At 44.0% G+C, this 23,897-nt stretch overlaps 1 protein-coding gene across 2 annotated transcripts in view; it reads left to right on the top strand.

Annotated features, from left to right (window-relative positions):
- DNAJB4 (DnaJ heat shock protein family (Hsp40) member B4) overlaps nt 1–23,897 on the top strand; it is a 405,595-nt gene that overhangs the window by 28,087 nt on the left and 353,611 nt on the right. For both annotated transcript variants that reach the window (XM_078645006.1, XM_078644996.1), the window contains exon 2: nt 16,908–17,002. The gene's annotated coding sequence lies outside the window, so the exon portion shown is untranslated. The remainder of the gene's footprint in view (nt 1–16,907; nt 17,003–23,897) is intronic.

Below are 23,897 nucleotides of genomic sequence, written 5' to 3'. Positions count from 1 at the left end.
CCAAAGAGCATTTCGTATGGGGTCCGCCCACCCAGAGACCTTCTAGGGAGATTATTAAGAGCACGCTGCACGCCATAGAGGTGAGCCAGCCAGTTTCTGCCAGTGCCTATAACTCGGGCTGTCAAAGATTGCTTTAAATCACGGTTCATTCGCTCAACTACACTGTTACCCTCAGGTCTGTAGGGAGACGAAAACTTGACTTGGACCCCCAACGAAGTCATGGCATCCTTATACGCCTTAGAGGCGAAAGCCGGACCCTGATCCGAATGGAAGGTACCACAGGCAAAAATCCCTATAAAGACACGCAAATCTCTAATGACAGTCCGTGAATCAGCGCTGCGATGTGGCCATACCCACACAAAGCGTGTGCATGAGTCAACTGCTACTAAGATGTACTTATACGCAGTATCAGATGAAAAAGGACCGCAGTGATCTAAATAAACACAACCCAGCGGTTTATTAGAAATGTACAACTGAGTCTGTGGCGGACGCGTAGCAGTCGAAGGTTTAATCTGCTGGCATATGTCACAAAGAAGGACATAATCACGCGTCTGTTTGTATAGTCCCCGCCACCAGAAACGTTGTTGTAATTGAGTTACAGTGGCCGAGACGCCCGCATGCGCAGACGCCACACCTTCATGTGCCGCTGTAATCAAGTCTGCTCTGCGATCCGAGTTGGGAATCAGCCGTTCCCCAACGTCAGGAATTGTCACAAAAGGAACCTTTTCGGGACTTAAGTGGTATTTGTACTTCGAAGGGAATCCCGCAGGATGTTTACTTCCCTTCTCAGAGGCAGCAACTGCCGCCAAGATGTCGCTATCAATCTTGGTTTTGGATCTAGTAACCGCTGCAACTAAGTATGTAGATACTGCTGATTTTGCCGCTTCATCAGCAAGCGAATTTCCAACAGCGTGAACTCCCACGCGCTGATGACCGAGAGTATGAATCACATAAACGAGTGGCAACATAGCCTTAAGCTCTGCCACTCGAACCCAGATCAATTTATGTTTTATTGTGCTACCCTTGGAATCACGAAAATCATTCTGAATCCAAAAGAACAAGTTTTCATTGTAAGACTGGACACAGTAGTAAGAATCACTTACAACGAGTGTAGTAACACTTGGATCTGCGTACTCCAACGCTAGTAAAAGAGCACGAAGCTCTGCCAATTGTGCGGTGCAGTCTCCCAGGGGTAAGGTGTGCACTTCACTGGAAATGAACTCATCGTCCAACATAGCACCGACCACAATGGCGCATGCGGAAACGTAGGCATGTTTAGAGCCATGCGCAACCTGCGCCGAACCGTCAGTGTAAATGATGCAATGGAAGTCCTCCAAAGGCCGCATAGACAGAGGAGCAGGATGAACGAATTCATACTGCAAGAACTCCTGCTACCGTAATGAGGCGTAAAAAATAAACGTGACATCAGTGGACGTCAAGGACGCAGCCCATTGAATCCACCGAGGGTGCAAAGCTTTTGAATTTGGTACACTGGGTTTCGTGACTGCCTCCAAATGAGGACAGGGTGTTACCACCAGCATGCGTTTCCCCTGTGACAGTGCTCGTTCCTTAAGAATCGCCATCTGTACAGCAGTTAAAACCTTTTCCACAGTGGGAAACCGCAATTCAGCCGAAGTGTACAAGTGTGACTTGTAAGCAATAGGTACTGTGTCTCCTTCATTAAAAGTGAGGTACGTGAAACCCACTGTCCCAGGAATTATTCTTATTACCAGGTTGGTGTGGTTATCACGAGTCAGTAAATATTTAGAAGCGAGCAGATCAGCCTGCAATGATTGCAAAATGGCTGAATGCTCAGAGAGCCAGCATGATTTTGAAAAAGTTGGTTGTATCAAAGCATACAATGGCTTGATACGCTGGGCATATTCCGGAATGTATGTTCTCCCGAAATTTAAGAAACCCAGCAAGGACTGTAATTTTTTCAGTGTTGTAGGAGCGCGCAACTGTGCGCACTTCTCTAAGAAGTGAGGAGCCAAACCTCTACCTTCATTGTTGAGCTCATAGCCCAAAAACAACACTGTGTGTTCAGCAATGTGCGATTTTGCAAAGTTACATTTGTAACCCATGTCAGCGAAGTTACAAATAACAGAATTTACACGACACAGATGCTCCCAAATATCGTCGCCTGTGAGATATATGTCATCCACATACGAACAAGCATCCGGGTCGAGTGCCTCCAGAATAGAGACAATGCGAGCGGTAAATATACCAGGACTATTCTTATAGCCCATTGGAAGACGCCGGAATTGTTTTTGAACTCCAGCGCTCGTAAAACTGGTCCATTGGGAGCTAAAGCTGTCCAATCTGTGGGCATAAAAACCGTTGGATATGTCAAGCGTTGTCTTGAAACGCTTTCGCACGAGACTATCCACAAGGGCAGAGCCGTGAGTATTCTGTACTGCACAGTTACGGCAATGCGAGTTTAAATGCCGGTAATCCAAAACCAAACGATACGATCCGTCAGGTTTGTTCACAGTAAAAAGGGGATTATTCATCGGTGACACACATGTTTCAATTACTCCCTGATATTCCAATTGTTCAAGGATTTCCGCGACGGAAGATTTAGCTTCACGCCGAATGGGATATTGAGGTTGAGGCTGCGGCTGAGACCGCAACGGAATTTCGTGGCAAGGCGACAATTTATCCCAAGGAACAACAAATTAGGAAGGGTCAAGGGGATTAATATTTATAGACCCTCCAAATTCAAACACCCCTACTTAGACTAAGAACTAACACGAAAGATTGGAGGGTCTGTGAGACAAGAGGCTGAGTCTGTGAGGTCCCTATTGAAATACCACACTGTTGGATTGCACAAGAACAGTCCAAGTGGTCACATGACACTAGTTGTGTAGTCGATATCCTATCCGACCACCCACTTGGCGGAGCCTCGTCATATAGGACAACTAGAACCAGGGTAGTGCGTCAAGGCCCAGATGAATTGGCCACACAATCCACAATTCTGGTTCAAACGGTGAAAGTGTCCATGCCACTACATGGTACTGGTCGTGTGCAGTGCAAACAAAAAAGTGAATAAGTGATGTTTAAAATGGCGTTCCAGGCAAAAAAAATTCTTTATTGATATTCACCAGGACGTCAGGTTAAAAACAGGTGTAGAACAGTGTGAAAAAAATCACTGTTTGCTTAGCTATGTTGTAAAAGCGGCCAACATGTTTCTGCCAACTGGTGTAACTACACCGGCATTCTTCAGGGCCATATAGATAAGCTGTTGCTACTGCATGGAAACATGCTAATGTTTTCCTATAAAGTGGAGAAGACAGACCTAGAATCCTCAAAGACTGTCAAACTACTGGTGTGGTCACATTGACCATCCTACCGTATCCCCTTGTGCAAATATCTTGATGGAGGATACACTCCTGTAAAAGAAACAGAAAAGGAGAAAACTATTTTGTGTTCATTAAACAATGTAAGCTAAAAAATATCATAAGGACCAAAAATGGGCTCAGCAAAGCTAGTCCCTATTAGAACAGCCAATAAATATTATTTAGGTTGCAAGCAAAGTAAACCATAGACACTGCTAAATGTAGTTTAACAAAAAGTAAAGTAAACACGACTTACCCAGCAGTATGTGGGAGTCAAACCTCACCTCACCCGGCAACGGCTCGGAGAATGAGGCCCCGCTCTAAGCACAAAAAACATATATAAACATGTAAGCCTAAGTGACTCAGAGGGCTTAAGTAGTGTCCTGAGTCAAAACTATGTTTTCACTAGTGAAGAATATGTTTTCACAGAGGATCTTTTCAGTCAGTCTAGTTTTGTTATATTAGTTTCAATCAACCAGCCTTCCTTTACTCTCCATGGGACGTAGGATCATTGTGGGCAATCTAACAACCAGTTTTCTATACGCACAAACTCTTTAAAACATAGTTTTGACTCAGGACACTACTTAAGCCCTCTGAGTCACTTAGGCTTACATGTTTATATATGTTTTTTGTGCTTAGAGCGGGGCCTCATTCTCCGAGCCGTTGCCGGGTGAGGTGAGGTTTGACTCCCACATACTGCTGGTTAAGTCGTGTTTACTTTACTTTTTGTTAAACTACATTTAGCAGTGTCTATGGTTTACTTTGCTTGCAACCTAAATAATATTTATTGGCTGTTCTAATAGGGACTAGCTTTGCTGAGCCCATTTTTGGTCCTTATGATATTTTTTAGCTTACATTGTTTAATGAACACAAAATAGTTTTCTCCTTTTCTGTTTCTTTTACAGGAGTGTATCCTCCATCAAGATATTTGCACAAGGGGATACGGTAGGATGGTCAATGTGACCACACCAGTAGTTTGACAGTCTTTGAGGATTCTAGGTCTGTCTTCTCCACTTTATAGGAAAACATTAGCATGTTTCCATGCAGTAGCAACAGCTTATCTATATGGCCCTGAAGAATGCCGGTGTAGTTACACCAGTTGGCAGAAACATGTTGGCCGCTTTTACAACATAGCTAAGCAAACAGTGATTTTTTTCACACTGTTCTACACCTGTTTTTAACCTGACGTCCTGGTGAATATCAATAAAGAATTTTTTTTGCCTGGAACGCCATTTTAAACATCACTTATTCACTTTTTTGTTTGCACTGCACACGACCAGTACCATGTAGTGGCATGGACACTTTCACCGTTTGAACCAGAATTGTGGATTGTGTGGCCAATTCATCTGGGCCTTGACGCACTACCCTGGTTCTAGTTGTCCTATATGACGAGGCTCCGCCAAGTGGGTGGTCGGATAGGATATCGACTACACAACTAGTGTCATGTGACCACTTGGACTGTTCTTGTGCAATCCAACAGTGTGGTATTTCAATAGGGACCTCACAGACTCAGCCTCTTGTCTCACAGACCCTCCAATCTTTCGTGTTAGTTCTTAGACAATTTATCCCAACCACATTGGTTACGGTACAGAGCCGGTGCGAGAGCCCGAGCCCACTCTTCTGCAAAATGCTGCGCATGCTCTTTCGAGACAGTGTTCGCGAAACTGGGGAGGATTACCTTCTTCCCCCGCGGCGCCGCGAGCACAAAAGGTGGGGGCCAGTCAGCCTCCGAAAGCAAAATATCATATGTAGAAGACAGATTTTCCCAAAATACACCTTTAACGGTACGCTGTATGTCACCTTCAATTAACAGGACAATTTCATAAAGTCTTTCAGGGGGAGCAAGTCTCGTATCCGCTGTTTCTATCACAACGTAGACATCAGTCGCTGTCACCCTCAGTAGTGGACGCAGCGCCTCTCTGACTATGGTTATCTCCGCCGCGCTGTCCAGCAAGGTCAGAGCCCACATCAGATTCCGAAGCCGCGTTCTCACTATCTGTGGCATATCGATGCGCTGTTAAGGCTGCGACTTTCTTTTTCGCAAACTGCGGTCTCTTAGGCGTAGAATCCTCCTGCTTCCATGCACCTTTTGTCTGGCGGGGCTGGCCACGTCCTTGTTGGCCACCACGTCCCCGTCCGCCTCCTCCTCCACCGGTTTTCGGGGCCGATGAGTCCTGAAAGGAACGAGGAGAGCGTTGATCAGAAACCTGAAATCGATCAGGTGATTTAATCATCGCGCGATCGCGCAAATCATAAACTTTCTCAGCCGGCGCAGGGACCTGTGACGCAGGATATGATTCCTGAGTTTGCTGCTGATGCTGCCCCTGTTTCTGTTTCTGAGGCCAATTCTGTTTTTTGGACTTTGGTTGCACATCTGCCGCAGCAGATTGCACTTGTGGTTGTTTCTTTTCCTTAACCGTGAAGTACTTTAAACCCTTACTTGTGCGACCGATAGTTTTATAAGCGGCCACTACAATCTTCGCCAACTGGCGGGGCTTTTCGGCATCGGGTAACGCTGCCAGTGCATTAAAAACCTGGAAGTTCACAGCATCTCCCTTGATGTTGGAGAGTATGAGATCACTTACAATCTCAAAAGAACCACACAGGCGCATACCCAATTCAACCGCTGCCTCTGGACCGTGATCATCCTGAACACGTTTTATGATCGTAGGCAGTACAGCCATAGATGGGGTGCCGAAACACCTCGCATAAACAGCCGCAAAAGTCTTACCCCAACTTTCACAGTCAACGAGCTCAGGAGTGATATCCTTAGGTAAAGTAATCGTCAACATTCTATGTTTATCAGCAGGAGTAGAATTGGGAAACACGGCTTCTAGTTGGTCAAATTTCTCGGCCAGCCAAAAAGGAAAATCATCTTTATTATCAGGGCGTTGACCAAAAACCGAATTTACCATAACTGGATTGAGCCGTAAACCACCACGTTCCGTTTGAACGGCCGGACCCCCCGGGGGACCACCCGGGAGATGACGACCAATGTATTGAACCAATGCACGAATCACGGAAATGGAGACTACATGTAGCCTGCGAATTTCTGCAAGGGTACAAGCCCCGTGATTCGGGTGCGGGGTAAAACCACCCAACGCAGGCTAGTTTGTACCTGGAATTGAGAGTGGACCTAACCTCGCAGTGGACAAAGAGTGGGGGAGGGCGCCATCAAACCAAACGCGATGCTGCCAATGATCAATAGGTATTTCCAGTGCCCTGTACGGTGTATACTCAGCCGGTACAGGGGAGGCCGTGTAGGAGTGGAACAAACCAGAAGTTGCGTCCACAGCCGGAAACGTAACCCAAGAGTAAAACAATTCAAAAGGGAACGCCGGATCAGCACACACCACTAAAATCGCAGCCATCCCATCCACCGGGACTTGGTACGTCTGTAGATGTGTGCGCACCGCTACTCGACTATGTTGCGCAATTGCCGCCGCCATGATAACACTGGAATTACGGAAAAACAAAGAAAACTTTGTAGCACAACTGGGTAGTAATTCAAAGAGACCGTTTTAGAAAGAATCAAGCTTGAATAAGACCTATTACCATAAATAGGTAGGTTTCACCGACACCCCGTTTTCCGGAAACGGACGTGAAGGGGTTATGGTTCGAACGATATACTACTCGAGTGTCATGATATAAGACCACCGAAACCGTTGGGCGCCATGTCGCAGGGTTTCTGTTCTCACACAGAACTGTGCACAGAGGATTGGAACCTCGGCGAATTAGGGTGACCCAAAACTCACCTTAGTACCCAACTTACCCCTTACCGAGCTAGCTACAGTGTCTCATTGGTCTTATCAAACTCCCAATGTTTAGACAAACCAGAACATGAACTTACAATACCTCAGGATACGTGGAACTCATGAACACTCTTTCGTTATATAATCATTACAAACCAGAACATGGAGTAAAGAAGACACATGTGCATTTGAAATGTTTATTTACTAATGCCGTCTTCTCAGGCGCAGTATCTTAGATAATACAAGTATACTTATTATCAGTAGCAAAATTACCAGCATAGTTACTAAGACATAAAAAGCGAATGGTGACAGCATGTTAACATACTGTAATGAATAAGAGTTAACAACACTTATATCTCACCCTCCCTAACACATATATTATATTATTAGCTAAGAAGGTCTCTTTGGGTTGTTTTAGGGCGGGCCCATACCTTAGTGTCCTAGCATGAAGGAATCACATCAGCATACACCAGCTCTCTCTGCATGTGCACCGCATCAAGCGTGTTCTATGTGCCTCATGCAAAGCAATATCAATCCCGCCTGAAGCCAGAGTTGGCAAAGGCTGCACTTGTGTTATGACTATGAAGGCGTGGAGATCAGACCTCATAAAAATTCCATATCGTGTTGTTCCTGAAACTTCAGCACTCTTCGTGCAGACATAGTTTATTAAGCAAAGCTGATATCAGAGCAATAACATATTATTCTCACATAAACCACGGCAAACTACTAGGTTGAAAGCTAAGTCAACAATTAAGTGTCGTGTGCAGAAGTTGCAAGAAAGGAAAATGGCGTTTAAACCTCAAATGTACCTATGCTAACTTAACACGATATAAGGATATTCAGGAGCTACATGACAGAAGCACACAACAGCAAGTGAGCACGCCGCTGACTGGGATCATGTCATGTGGACTCCCTAGTAGTACTGGCTTTTTAAGTAGCCTAACAGCACTTTGAAAGTGCATACCATTGACTGAACCCACACATGCAGCATTAATAGTGAAACCGCAACTCCCTGACTATACTTTTCAAACAACTTCTTCTCTCGGCCTGGCTTTCCCCTTTCTGCCTGTCTTAACTCTGACTCTCGCGCTCCTCAGCCAGAACTTAATTCATTCAACCGTTCTTTATTGCTCTCTTTTGTACTCTTTCTGGCTTTTTTCCTTTCTTTTTTACTGCTATTCTTCTTTGTTTTGTTCATTATATCTCTCAATTTCTCGTTTGTCCAGTTCCCCTCCTACACTCCGCGTCTTTTTCGTGGTACATTTCAGAACGTTCCATGATGGCCTCTTGGGAAGGGGTTGGAGATAATTTTAACGCCTATCTAAATGGGCAGCACTGGGGTGAGATCAGAGGTTTTGTCTTAAAACTACTGAACCTTCAGATATCGGCGTAAGACCTTTTAAGTAAACATCTGATGGAAAATGTCAAAAACACATGGAGTCCCGTGGCTCAGACAGGTTCGTGTGTCAGGAACGGCAGTCAGAGCGGACGAGGACTGTCAGGAAGGGCTTTCACTGTCAATTATGGGGACAGTCACATGTGGAGATATTTTATAGCTTTTCATGAAATATAAGAGCAGGTAAGATGCGAGGAAACAATATATAGATGTTTAGTCTGGTAGGAGCCTAGGTGCTAGAGTACCCTATAGCCAGGATGTTCACTTTGCATATGTAATACAAGCTGAGCGGTCCCAGTGACTTATGTTTTTTAGATTTTATTATGTTTATACATGACTTAAGAGGGAACTACAAGAAACTGTAAAAAATGTGACATTCTCTCTCCTCTGACATGCCGACACTCCAAATGCAGATATCTGCCAGTGGAGACTCCTGCTCTGCCATCATAAAACTGTTATCCCATAGCCAGGGCACACTTGTAGTCCCAGTCAGATGTATACACCAACCCATATAAAAGAACACAAGAGCACAAACAGAGACAACACCTTGTTGTTGGAGAAACATTGGCATAATTGTATTTAAACTTAGGCACAAGTAATGTGTTATCTTGCCAGCAATCCAAGGGTAGCTGGTGATGGTAGGATCTAAGCTGCTTGCCCGCCTTATTATCCCCTGAGCCCCAGACTTATCCTTCATCGTGTGCTTAGACCTACTGAGTCAGCTTAGCTGCAGTTGTCCAAAGAGGTGTAAAATCATGTAGGGTGTGAGTAAGTTGTGTAAGTTCTTAGAGTTCTTGTTGCTCAATGAGTGTAATTTCTGATATTTATATGTTTCTAGTGTCTTCATTGCTTGATTTTTGCTTATGAGGAAGTGTCACTCATAGTAGCATAATTATGTAGCATAATTATGTCACCCATAATTACACTGAAATTGTGAAAATGTCACACATATGCAATCTGAAAACTTGGTATCTATGAAGATAGTTTGCGTCGCCGGGAGTGGCAGGCAAACATTGAAGTTCATTAATAGGAAACGTATTTATTTGTTAACTGCTGTTCAGTGAGGACGTGCCAGGGGGGCAAGTCGACTGCGTAATGCGACAAGACACAGTGAGCATGCACCTAAGAGCATTGACATCAACAGCCCCCAGTGCACCACCCCCCTACTTCGGGTCAGTTCAAAGCAGAACAAAAGCAAGCACACAGCTTTTTCTTTATTAGCGCTTAATTGTCTTGAAGTTCCAGCTTAGTCTGGGAGACCGAGGAGACCAACAATACGGAGGCCAGAGTCAGACTGGCAGCACGGTGAGTGCAGCGATTTCTGGCTCTTCAACTGCTCCCAGCCTCGCTCACTGCCCACAATCGCCATTTCAGATCCTGGCTCCATCCTTTCTTCTCTTCCTCACCCCAGCTCCTCTGTTTTACTCAAAGGCCCAGGTGGTGTATAGTGCACACGCTCAGGGTAGGAAAGAAATGGAAAGAGGTTCACGTTGACTTTGTGCCAACATGAACCTAACCAATCCTGCAGCTGCTCTCAGCATGAGAGAAGCCCCAGGATTGGTTAGAGCAGGCTAACCTAGTGCTCTTTTTGAGCCAGGGTCCCTGTGCCTTCAAAACCCGTCAGGTTAACACCAGCTGTGCATTGTGCAGTGTGAAGTGCGCATGTCTAGCTGGCCGTCGCAAGACGGCCGTCCATTCTGGCATGCACACTGGGAAGCCAGCTCTAGAAATCACCCCGCTCCTGCTGCTGCCAGTCTGACCGCCCTGAAACTCTGACACTCGCCACTAGAACAGCGGGCACGTGCCTGACTGCCTGTGATAATTATAAAGTAGTAACAATGGTAGGGTCTAGAGGGTGGAGGAGAGTCATTGCAGGTGAGGCGACGCTCCTCCGACCTTATAAAGGAACCACCCAGGGGTCATATTAGATACAGTGCCCTGGGGGCCCAACTGGCACTTGTGCACATTTTCTTCACACAGCGCCGTATCATTTTAGGCCAAGCGCCTGTTTGCTTTCAGTTCGAGCCTGGGCAGCGCATGTGTTCCTCTGCAAGGCATTCTATATTGAGGTATGGCATAGAAGCTCTGCCAATTTCACACCTATCTTTGTAATTGGCTCTTTTTCCTGTCCTTTCGAAATTGTTGATTTTCATTTGTGGATAGGCTTAGTAGTCCCTCCTTGGTACCGCCTTGTCTGCATTGGTATCCTCTCATAACGACTGGACTTTTTACTTGTGTTGTTACACGGTCTGCTTTATCTAGTGGGTGAGCACTGTTTTCATTAATGATCTTCCCTATTCAACCCACGATGTCGCAGCACGCCGCCACCTTTTATATCGTGTCATTTACTCATGTATTTTTTCATTTCCAGCGAAGTCCGCTTTTACTACCGTGGCCACACTTATTTATTTAATTTACGTGCAGTCCGATTTCACTTGAGCTGCTGAGCTTATTTATTTATTTAATTTACAGCGCAACCATTTTCAGCTGGGCTACAAAAGCTTTCTTTCCTTCTTTTTATTACACTTTGTGTAAAAGCACCCCATAGGCACTTTCACTTTAATGTTGGCAGCGCCTCTTTCTTCAGACGCTGCACCCACACATGTGGTCTGGTTCCTGGCGCACATAACCTTGGCCGCAGCGCACAGAGACCTTACACTGCCGCACACAGAGGAAAAAAATTAGAGGGAACATTTGTTATGAGGGACATTTTAACGACTATGAGTGACTTTACTCAGGAGGAAAATTAAGCAATAAATACACAGAAAACATAAAATTTAGAAATTACACCGATTTGAGCCACTAGTACCTCCAAGCGGATGTACGTTGTTACAACACATGTTGTAACAACGCATGCCTTTACCATGCAAGTCTTACAACGCAAGTCGTTACAACGACTTGCGTTGGAGGGCGTGGATTTAGGAATCTTATAATTGGAATATAAAATTGTAAGATTCCTTATCCCACAGCGCCATCCAGCGCAAGTCGTAGTAACGACTTGTGTTGTAATAGCTGCGGGGTAAAGGCACTGCGGTGTAAAAACCGCGTCGTAAACGATGTTCCCCCCTCCAAGCTAACTGCTGCAAAGCATAAGAAATAATAGTTAAACAAGTTTCATTTATCATGTTCTTGTATAGGTAAAGATACAAATATCAGGAATCTCCTTTGCAACATATTAAATGAAGGTTCTGCACACTAGGTCAGGAGCAGTATTTTTTAATGGTTTTTTTTAAAGCTTGTGCTTCTACTATTTTTGAGGCTCATGCTTCCAATCACTCCAGCCTTTGCTGACTTAGCCTGGGCCCCCTGATTCCTCCCTCTTACTTAATGATGCTACTTAGAGCCCCACAGTTCGGGGCCTCTCTCCCATGTGTGACCCAGCCTGAACAGGATGTATGAGGCCCCAACAACACACTCCTCTAGTGGCTACTGTTATCAGACAGGCCTTTAGAAAAACAAAACACAGATTGCCAGCCTTTGTCGTAGGGCCCCCCTCCTTCCCGGCAAAATCAGTAGATCCACGCATTCTTAGAAAGGACTTCCATAATACAGAACAGTTGTTTTTAAAGTCTTTCTTCAGCGCTGAAGTTTGGCGGGATCCGTAGAACGTTGTTGGAAAGAGGCACACCTCTCTTGCTGCGAGTCCCAGGGAACAAGTTAACCCCTTTTGCAGCCAAGAAACACCAGGCTTCCATCTCTGACGATTGATTTTTTTCATTTTTTTCAATGTGCCAACACCATCACAAGCAAGCTGCTGCGCTTCCAGTAAGGACGTGTCTGCACTCCTGCACCAGGCCGGGCAGCCACAGAGAGCCAGCACTTCTTAGCAGAGCGTATGCACTTTTAAAGTGGCAGTCCCCTAAACTCTCAGCAGGGATGCAGTATATTTCACAGGAAAGTACAGGCGGGGTCCGGCTGTACAAATACTAGTGTCACTGCAGACGTCCAGCGCAGTCTAATCTACAAAACAAGTGGAGTCCGATTAAGTCCCAGGGCTGGTAAAACTCAGGCAGCGCAGCGACACCCCATGCCGCCTGCCCTGTACTGGGGCAGCAGTCTGTGGAAAGTATCACAGCAACGCTTCACTTCTTCCACTCAGAAATGCACACCAAAGACCACCAAGCCTATGCCTCAGACATCATGGTGGTGCAGCACTTGCTGACAGTCCTAAAGTTTCCCAGGACACACCTGCACTACCCCCACCAAAGTCCGAGAGAAAGGCAAAACAGTTAGCTGCGACACCCAATCACCATGACCCTCCACAACACACACAGGACTGAGAGTATGTGTCAGTCCTGCTCCACAGCGCCTGGCAGGAGTGGTTTGCGGGCAGCGATAAGTTTGAAAAGAATCATAATTTTTGACACATGCTGATATGGGAAAGCCAGGAAGTGGGGGCGCAAGAGAGCAGAAAAGGGGGCAAAACCAAGGAAGAGATAGACAAGAGAGACAGGAGAAACCACAGGACATTGTTAAACAGAAGCGAAGGGCACAAAATGCAAGAAATTGGGCAGAGCAGGGTAACGGGGCACACGCAGTAGGGAGCGGACGGTAGGCCCGAGAGGAGGGCACAGAAGGGAAGGTGTGGGGCAGGTGCATTCGGAGACTCATCTTACTCCCTTGGAGCTGCAGCAAGCTGCTGAGGTAACTGGAGTGAGAGCTTGCAGCTCTAAAGCATGGGGGACAGATGTAGCTGGAGCCTGGTCGGACGCGCTCTGCAAACGCAGCATGGGAAAGGGAGGGGCGGGATAAGAGGGCTGCTAGAAGTCTCCCGTTCGTTACCATGGCTGTCTGCCCCTTAAAACAAAATCCAAACAAACTGTCTCCATCGCGCTAAAATATAGTACATGCGGTCCCGAAAATGAAAGCGGACCGCGCATGCAACTTACAAAAAATAACAAATATAGTGCTTACCGAGTAATTGAAGGAGGCCGTGTCCCTCTGCAAGTAAACGATGCAATCCCGGTGGGCAGGGCCAAAAGCGGACAGAGTGACAACCATCAGTGTAATAATTGCCTCCGGTGCAATCATTACACTGTGTTTTGCATAATCCATGACGCAAAACGACGCGCACAAATCTAAATTGCAGGCGGAGCAGCGACACGACTTCTGGAACCATATCGATTCCAAGAAGCTCATGCGTGCTGCTAACGCCAGGCGAGACCTAAAAAAAGGGGCAAAAGAGGCATAGTGGCGGGCTAGGAGCTTCCTCTTCTGTCAAATCTCTCAGTTCAGTTCAAATAACTTTATTCGATTCTTTAGAAGCATACAAATTTCCATATATACATAATAAAAAACAATTAAAAACATTTACAAAGTTTGCACATGTTCCCTTCCATAAATCTTGGTATGCCAGCAGAAAATTAATCAATTTTAAAAACATCATACCATTCCTCATTACTATTTATACAATTGACTAGTTCTTAGTGGTGCCTGCAATAAGTATAACATTTACACAGTTACACGTTTCACAGTTCATAGCGTTTTCTGATTGAAAGTGCAATTCTAATAAAACTAAGCAGTGCACTTGAGATTGCAGCCGTAGATAATGTCCTCAAGTAGTCAAAGCCCTCCTGATAGTAGCAGGGCCAAATAGCTTTCAGTATGCTTAATAAAGCGTACTCTAGGATCTGTATGAAGTGAACAAAACAGCATAAAGTGCATTGTACTCTGTTTGGCCAGATTGTTACAGGGACAGGGGGCTAGTCCCTCACACCAGCCAGCCTCTTTGGCATAAGCCACTATGTCAAATCTCTCATCCATCCAGGCTTCCAGGCGCGCCACCCTCTGGAGCATACAGCACTGAAAGGCTCTATAGAGTCTATAAGGGAAGGAGCAGTGGTTAAATGGTGGTGGGCGGCTGCCTGACCACGGTGCCATACTGCCGGAGGCACTGGGGCTTAGCTGGGGCATGGGCCATTGGAGGCTGCAGCTGCTGCTGCCCCCTCCTTGGCCACCAGCCACTGATATTCGGCCCTGATGGCCTCCAGCTTCCTTTGCAGGGTCCTGGCTGCTCTCTCCTGCCTGTTGGGTTGTGTGGATGAATGGATTGGCAGGAGTAGCTATATCAAGATATAAAAAAGAAAAATTGTAGCCAATATTCTCAGCAAAACAGTAACACATAAAATTATATATTGTGGCACAGTAGCACTAGCAGTACATAACATGTGCTTGAATCCTCGATTCCTCGGCCCATTCGATTTGGAAGTGATTAGAGTTTCAGGTATTAAGCACTTGGGAGTATACAACTATTCTTCTTGTCTCTCTCCTTTAGTTAAATTAATGTAGGTATGCCAGCTCAGGCAGCGCCCTAGACAGACATATGCGTGTTGCATTACTTTGCTCCTGTCTGCAGGTGGGGCAGCTGTACTACACAATTATCTATTTTCCTATCATGGCCATGCTCTGTTAAATGCCTCAATTTCACCCTAACTACAACAAGGCAGATGAATAGTTGTCAATATATGAATGATATGTGGCAGGGTATGAGGTACTACTAGTGTAACCATGCAGCCGATAGGCCGCCTATGGCTGACACTGGCGAAATGCCATGGATAGGGAGTGGGACTCGTAGGGAGGCGATTGATGAGGATGGGTGGGTACATATTATATGTTGTGCTTGAAAACTACTGTGAGTCAAGGGAGTAGTCTGAAATACAACCTAAAACCTTTGATTCAAAAACCTTTATAAAAAACATTCCTTGTTTACTCTTCTTCCCAGGGATTTTTTCATTTATCATTGCATTGTTCTTCTAGTGTTATTTTTATTCTTCACCCTTGGCTTTGCTACTCAGTCACCGATTGAGTTTTACATTCTCTTTATCCAGTCTTTACCTATTAATACAATCCATCCATCTATCCAAACATGGCTATCATTCTCAACAAACCTTTCACCAATCATTAAACCACCCATGCGTCCTTGCCTTGACCCATCCAACCCCCGGGTGGATTCCTTTCACCCATCACTTTCACCAACCCAGGTAGACATCCTTTCTTTTACCTTTTATCCATCTTTCAGCCATCCATGCATCCCATCAGCCATCTTTATGCCTCCTTTTACCCATGCATTCTTCTCTGCCAGTCATATTACATTTCACCCATCCTTCCTCCTTCCCTCCTTCTTTCCCTTTTCCATCAGCCCATCAAGGTCTGACTCTTCATGAAACTTTCTCTGCTGAGTTGAAGATAGAAGAGGCATTAGTTACTCAACTCCTATTGTATATGCTAAGTAAAGAGAGGTGTTTTCAACTATTCACAACTTAGTCTCACCAGAACAGTGTACGCCCTTGCAGCGAGTATATAAATTGTCAATAAGCAACCAATATGACCTACACCATCCGCCACTGCAGCTGGCTCACCCCCTGTGTAAATGTACAGGAATTTATATAGCGCAAATCACCAAGCGGTTTCTAAGTGCTTGCTTAGGGAACCCGTCCTGGTATTCCCCTGTGAGATAACCCCGGCAGGGTATCCGCAAGGTGAAAGCCAGGCATCCCGCCATGAGGGGCCGTTGTGGAGATTAAGCAAGCTATTGCCCAGAGTCGCAGAGTGTGAACCCATGAATCGAGTAGGCACTGGAGCGAGATTTGTCGAGTCCATGGACATTTTAGGACTCAAGACCCCGCCGAGCCGGGAATTGAACCCTGGTCCCGGGCTGACCTCTGCTTCCAGGTCTGCCTCCTCTAACCAGTGAGCCACACTTCTCCCCTCCAGTTGCTTCCTCTGCTCAGTGGATGGCGCCGCCATCCCCTCTGGCCCTGGCACTGGTGGTCGGTGCAGCTAAAACGATACCTCTGGTGCTTCACCTCACCATTAGTGGGCCCATGCCAATTCAGCAAATTGTAGGTGTCTTTTGGTGTGATAAAAATGTGAACTGAGATTAGTTCTACTCTCTGTTTTCCACGTGAATTGTGGTAATTTTTATTGGAATCTGTGTCATTTATGTATAAGACTTTTCTGTAAACATTGTTTCAAAATATATTTAACGATGAATGTCATGTGTATTGTGTTTTGATGTGTTCAACAGACACCTAAACAATTATTTAATTGAGTGTTCTAAATTCAAACCGATCACGTTGATTGAAAGTCGTGATCAGTTAATTTAAAAATGTTTTCTCTAAGTTGTGTCAGTATTGGCTTTCTCCTGTTGCATCTTTATACAGAGTGACCCAAGCTGGCTAACAATAAATAGGCATTAAAAGTCAAAGGGCTATCCCTGGAAAATTTCGTAGACAAGGGAGCTACTTCCCGAGTGTCGTACTCTATTCTCACTCACTCACCGCACACACTGAATAACTTGTCTGAATCACTGGTCACAGACTAGAACATAACGTATTACAGTCTTTTTTATTTAAAATATATACTTGTTAAAAAATCGGAGAGAATTGACAAATGGCGGCACACTTTGTCTCCCCTCTATAGAAACCACTGAATTCTACATTTTTGCACCAGGACGCTAGTGGCGATCCGGAAGCATAGTGAAGCCACGGGGAAGGTGGTGTCTCAAACTATTGAAGGTAAGACAGGGACAAGGATAGAAGACCAAGTAGATAGAAGGAACGTATGGGACAATATGTAATATCAGTACTTTTCCCTATATTCCGAATAGGAACTTATATGACAATTCAAAGATCGAGGCAAACCAAAAGACTCAACTAGTGGTCACTTTTAATGCCAATAGTACCCTGTTCCCTGGAACGTGTGGGGTCCTCTCTCATATTTTTTCACTAACAATAAATAGGCCCAACCGTGTTATTATTCATTAACTTTCTAAAAGTGGCATTTTCAGAACTAAACAATTTAAAAAACAACTTCACCATAAGTTGTATTTTAAATTTGTGATTCCAGAGACACAAAATTTACTTTTTCTAGCTGTTCCCAATTAGAAACTGTATTTATAAAATATAGTAAGCCAGCCCCAATGTTATCCAATGTTATCCTATCCTTGCAGTATAGAAACACAAACTTAAGATTATTTCACTACCAGTACAGGTAAAATGTAAAAGTACATGTCCCAATTTTTAAATGCACCTCACCCTGCCCATGGGCTGTCCAGAGCCTACTCTAGGGGTGTCCTAAATGTAATAAGTAGGTTAACTTGAATCGACATGGCTTCTTAAAACTGCACATACAGGCTCTGCAGTGTCAGGCCTGAGATATGTTTAGAGGGCTACTAGTGGGGTGGCACAATCAGTACTGCAGGCCCACTAGTAGCATTTGATTTAGAGGCCATGGGCACATGTAGTGCACTGTACTAGGGACTTATTGGTAAATCAGATAAACCATTCGTGGATAAACCAATTGTTAGAACATTTTAGATACAGAGCACATGCACTTTAGCACTGGTCAGATGTGAAAAATGCACAGAGTTCTACAACTGGCAAAAACGAAGTTCAGCTAAAGAGTCAAAGTCAAAATCAATTTTTATTTGGTTAAAAAAACATAAAAGCAGATTATGACACTTATTAAATATGCAAAACACAAAAATATCCTTTAAAAAAACACATTTAAAACGAAGCACATATTTAAAACCTTTTCGAAAACAAAAATATATATGGAATCTCATGCCATATTACTACATTAAAAATCCAATTGGTATAATAAGGCTTAAAAATACAGTAAATAAGACCCTAGATGGAAAAACTTTTTAAAGGTGGGCTTTAAAATTCATCACATCAACTAAAACTTTAATTCCCATCTACTCTGCGCAATCGCATTGCTGAGGCAATAAATCTATATAGAGTAATCCAAATTGCCTCAGTCTGGAGAAGTTGCAGATAAAATAAAGCTTCTTTAGACTTTCTAGTATTGATGTTTTACAAGAGGGGCCTTTCAATGCGAAGACCTTGTTCTTTATAGAGATCACAGACAAAAAACAAATGTAATTGCTATTGGGGTGATACTGAGTCACTGGGGCATGGTAGCAGATCCTGACTATTATAAACATCAGGTGGATAAGATAACAAATAATGAACTCAGCCAAGCCTGAATCTGACCAAATAAAACCTTTGGTGGTACAGTGCCTTGGCCAGATAGGGCTCCATAACAAGAGTGGTGCACAATGGAAGATAAGTTTCTACTGCCTTTTCTTTAATTCAAGAGACAGCCTTTTAGCAGCAAAATGGTTTAATAGTTCTCATTTTACAATAGCCTTGACTGACAGGTTAATGGACTGCAGGTTGTCATAAAGTTTATCTATTCCAATTGATCATGTCTAACACAGGTTTATCACCCTATTTTCTTTGCCCGCTCTAGATTAAGACAGTCTGCAATCACTGTTTGGCTCAGCACACCTCTGTCCTGAACCAAAACGACAACCACAACATGGTTGAGGCTATCCTGATAGTATCTTTGTGGTTTTGCACTCCTAGTTCTTGTGTACTACCAGCAGAGAAGAGCATGTGGGGAGAAACAAAAGTCTCAGTAAAAGAAAAATAAATAACCTAAAGAGGGGAAAAGTAAAATAAAAAACCCACACCCCTGCGCCATAAGAAGCAACTAAGACTGATCTTGCTTTATAGATAATTATGGAAGCAACAAATGGCATGTCCCTAATTTCACAGTAAATTAAAAAAGCATTGTTATAGAATTCTCCATTTGCGCTGTGCTGACCTCCATCAAGTGTTTCCATGATCCAGTATTATCAAACTGGACCCCTAAATAACTAAAGGTAGAAACACACTTAAGAACAGTACCAGAAAGGTAAAAAGAGGGAAATCCTGCTCTGTGACCAACCGCACACCATAGCAAAAGATTTTGTATTATTGGTAAAAAGCCCAAGATTAGACATAAAAGCTACAACCCTATCTATCTAAAAGTTTTTGGAGCCCCTGCCCTGTTCTTGCCACTAGGACACAGTCATCTGTGTACATTAGCATAAGCAGTGGACTTGTCCCCACCCACAGGAGATCTGCTTCCTCCTCTACCAAATAAACCACCAGTCCATTAATGTAAAAACTAAAAAGAAATGGGGCCAGCACACAGCCCTTTCTGACCCCTTTTCTGATTTTAATGGTAGCGCAACACTCCCGATGGACTTCGAACCTTATATTTGCCTCCACATTTTCATGTAGTTAAGCACGTAGATGATCCCTATGTCAGCCCCCTTTTTGGCCAACATGTCCCACAGCCTTCCCCTTATGACATTGTCAAAGGCTGCACTGAGGTCCATGAATGCCACGGAAATGCACCCCCCCTCCAGGCCAGCACATATTTGTTAGTTAGCAAATGCAAAGTCAGGCACTGGTCAGTTGTCCCAGGACCCTGGCTAAATCCATACTGGGCCGGTGCTAGAATGTTATTCTCATTGGCCCAATTCTCCAGGGGATCCAAAATATTTTTCCCCAATACTTTTGAGGTCGGATCAATTAAAGATATTAGGCGATAACATTGAGGATCACCCCTATAGCCCTTTTTGAAAATCATGACGATTATAGCTTTTGACCCGGATTTCGGGAGATCTGTGAAAATCATACTCTAACACATTTTCCAGGATTTGGGACCGGATGTCAAATTACTCTTAAAGAGATTAATTAGGATCCCTGTCTGGTCGTGGTGCTTTATTACACAGGCACCTATTCACCGCCGACCTAATGTCCTTGAGTGTAATTATTAACTGCCCATTATCCCTAGAACCTGTTACTAGCTACACAGCCAAAAACAGGAGGTCAGAAGGCAAAATGTTAGGGTGAAACCATGCCAAGTATGCCAGGTCTAACAAAGTCTAAGTCAGTGGAGTCCAAAATCACAATAGAACCCAGCTAGGTCATATCTTTTCTGGGAAATAGTATGCAGTTGTGAGAAATGACCCAGATGGTATCATGCAGTCAAAATGTACAGTTGGCTGGTGTACACAGAGGTGAGGGGGAGCAAAGACAGTGCTTTCAGTGGCAGTTAGTCTCCCAGATGTCTTGTTGGCCCTGGCATGGCAGTTCATTTCTCAGATGCATGGGTTAGCAATACCAGTGATTAAAGTAGGCAGCATCACACATCCTCTAGCTGCCACTGACAGGTCTCAGGTTAGTGATACACAACGGGCACTGGTAAGACTGATTGTAAAACCTCTATTTGGTTGCATGGGTTGGGAAGGGTTATAAGACTCTTGAATATATGGGGTGGTATTTGGAGGACTGTGGTCTCAGTAGGAAGACTTCATCTTCCCTGGGTTGCTTCTAGTTGTGTTTAATGTAGCATAATTGTCAGGTTTCTTTGTTGGGAGTTGCATGTCTGTAAGTCTCCATGGTACCTGAGTTGGCACTGGAAGGACTGAGTGTAAGAAGACTCTTAGGATTCTGAGATGGCACATGTGTGGCCAATTTTAGTGAACCCTGTTTGGCATTGGTGGGGGATAGTGAGTCTCCATGTTCTCTCGGTTGGCATTGGCAGTAATTCTTCTGAGGCCCTTCATCAGAATTGGTGGGCTTATATAATGAATTCCCCATTTTCTGGTGCTGGAACTTGCATTTTAGCATTTCTCCTGGATCTTCTGATTGGCAATCAATTCTCAAAGGTAGGAAGGTCCCCAGATGTAGCAAGGGCAGTGTGCAATCTGTCTCTCAGATGCTTATTTAATATTGGCATGGGATCATAAATAGTCCTGTTACCTGGGATGAGGTCAAAGCAAGTAAATCCACTAACTACCTAGCCAGATTTACTTACTGGCCATTTTGCCACTGGACACTAATTTTCTTGCGTCTCAAAGTTGTAAAATTCAACTCTGTAAGTTCAGGAAAGGTTTAAACTAATTTTCTATCATTACAAGATGTTGGAAGTATTGTATTTTCATGCATCTTCATTGTAACCATCAGGTGACAGCAAAGACCAAACTAAAAACAAAGAGTGTGCTATGATTTTTATATCTATCATTAAATTGTAACCAGTTTACCTGTGGAATTAAATTGTTAATAAAATCTTATTCAATGAAAACTGTGCTGGGAGCCTGCCCTAGGTATATCTATTTTTTCTTATTTCCTACAGGGAACCGTCTACAAAGTTCTCATATCAAGTGCTTCGACACCCTGCCAGGGCTATTCAGCACTATATAAATGCAAATACAATTCAATAATGGGAGATGAGGGCAATGGTGCTGGAACAATTTTCACAATGGGGATGCTGCCATTAATGTTATATTGCTGAAGTCATAGGGAATGTGAAAAATTCAAGTGGCACACAAAGAATAAGTGCAGCACAAATGCCACACCCATTCAGGAGGAGAGTGGTAAAGGTGTTGTATGTTACCGGTGGTGCATTTTGAGCCGCTGTTGTGCTAGCATACTGACATTTACAGACAACACATTTTCCGTTGAAATGACCACTGAATGAGGTTTTACTGATCAAACTACACAGCATACAAATGATAATGTGTGGAAATCGGGTTTCAGGAATATCTATCATTTGTGCTTCACCAAGTAAAGTGCCTTGATTTGGTTTTTGTATCCTTTTAAAACCTTTGTTTCCATCACACTTCAGAATAACAATAAAGTGCTTCATTTGAACTTTCCTAATTGTTGACATATTTTGAATATGTATAGAGCTCATTTAAATATATTTAAATTATGGTATGTTTGATAAAATCTGACATCATGGGAATATTCATTGCTCAGTGACCTGAACTCCAGTGTGGTTTTTCTGGGGGTGCTACGGCACACCCCACATCCCTACTTTCAGCACCTATTGATAAGAAGATAAAGGCATAGGAAGAAAAGTTTGTCTTAGAGCAAACAATTGTGTAAAGTAGAACTGAAATTGCAATGCTAGATTGCTTATTCCATTGTCCATACTTTTCGCTATTCCACTTTTCAGTGGGTAGACAACAATCCTGGTAGCTGTCCCCCTCAGGGTACTGTCCTTTGTGTGTTCTAGTCCTTTGTGTATGAGGTTCCAGTCCAATTACACATTTAGTGTACGCGCTCAACTTGATTCTGATTACTCCCATCTCAGGCCAAAAAGGATGCAGAAGAATAAATTAAAAAAGGACCACATACTTTTTTACCTGAGAAAGCCAAGATTGAGAATCCTTTCTCAAGGTTCTACAGTTTTCAACTTGCACACTATACCGCAACTGGAGTGGGAGTGGTCTGATTGTGAAACATGTGGTTTTCTGTCGCCAGAGAAGTTCTGTTGTTTTGGGAACTGTTAGAAATTGGGCTGTTGGCTGAGGGGGGTGTGAGCCCTTCTCAAACAACAGCCACAATCCTTGTCTGGGTGAACCACAAAAAGTCAATAAACTAACCTGTGCTGAACCCTCTGGTAGCTTGGCACAAATGTAGTCAGGTTTCACTCAGAGGCAATGTTTAAAGTATTTATGTAGCACTCACACAGTAATAATGTGAAAACAAAACACACAAAAAAAACCACACTAATTTAGAAGAGTAGTGTAAATGTAATAAATTATTTGATACGAAAATAACAAACAGAATCCTATCAATAGAACCTAAGTTATTAATTTGTTACGTTTTTTGTGCAATTTAGCTCCTAAAAGATCAAACCATAAACAGTGAACATCTAGTTGCATGAGACTGGGGTAAAGTCGAAAGTTATGGCCGACTGTGATAGACCGCGGGTCTGATACACAATGTGGATTGTGCCCGGACTTAGCTTACCTAAGGCCTTAGAAGAAATTTTGAAGACACATGTCTGATAAGGTAAAGTTCAGCGGGGCAAGGCAACCTGCGGTGTGCAAGGATGAGGCACTATAGTCAGGGAATGGCTGGATGGAGTTGCAGTGAAGATTTCTACATTTGGAATTAGTCTCTTTTTTGGAAGCCAATAATCTCCAGTGGGACAACACTGCAGGATGTAGCTAATGAGGGCTCAATAAGGTGGCATACCCCATCTGTGAGGAGCTGCTGAACAGGATTTGATGCTGCAGAGAAGAACATAGCAGGAACTACTACAAAGTGAGGCTGATTGACGATGCACCGTAGGCTGATCTGTGAGCAGGTCCTTTAGGTTCTCAGGCCACCTTTGGGCTGAAAAGTTTCTAAGTCCCAAGTTATGGATTTGGGATATCTGTGCACCTTTAGTATCACTTCCAAGGGTCCTTGACTGGGGGGGACCACTTGGGGTGTCAGTACTCACTCAGGCTGAGTCCTGGTGCAGTTTCAGCATGGGTGGGGCCTTTTCTATCCCTGCGGCTCTGATTTGGAGGCCAGCCAACTAGGCCTTGGAGTCACTCTGATGGCCCTGGGTTCTAGCAGGTCTCAAGCAGCAGGACAGTCCTTTGAGAGATTTACACAGGTCCAGAAGTAAACTGAAGAGTGGGTCTGCTGTTTTGATGCAACACATGTATTCAAAGAAAGTTACAATTGCTTATGCTTCAAGACCTTTGAAAGGTGCAGAGTTGACCTATTCTACCATTGAAAGAGAAGATTTGACATGTTGGTGGAGGTTGTGCCATTTTCGGAAATTTGT

This window comes from Lissotriton helveticus, chromosome 1_1 (assembly GCF_964261635.1).
Source record: "Lissotriton helveticus chromosome 1_1, aLisHel1.1, whole genome shotgun sequence".
In the NCBI taxonomy this organism is placed as follows: domain Eukaryota; kingdom Metazoa; phylum Chordata; class Amphibia; order Caudata; family Salamandridae; genus Lissotriton; species Lissotriton helveticus.
This window is presented reverse-complemented; position numbering and strand designations above follow the sequence as displayed.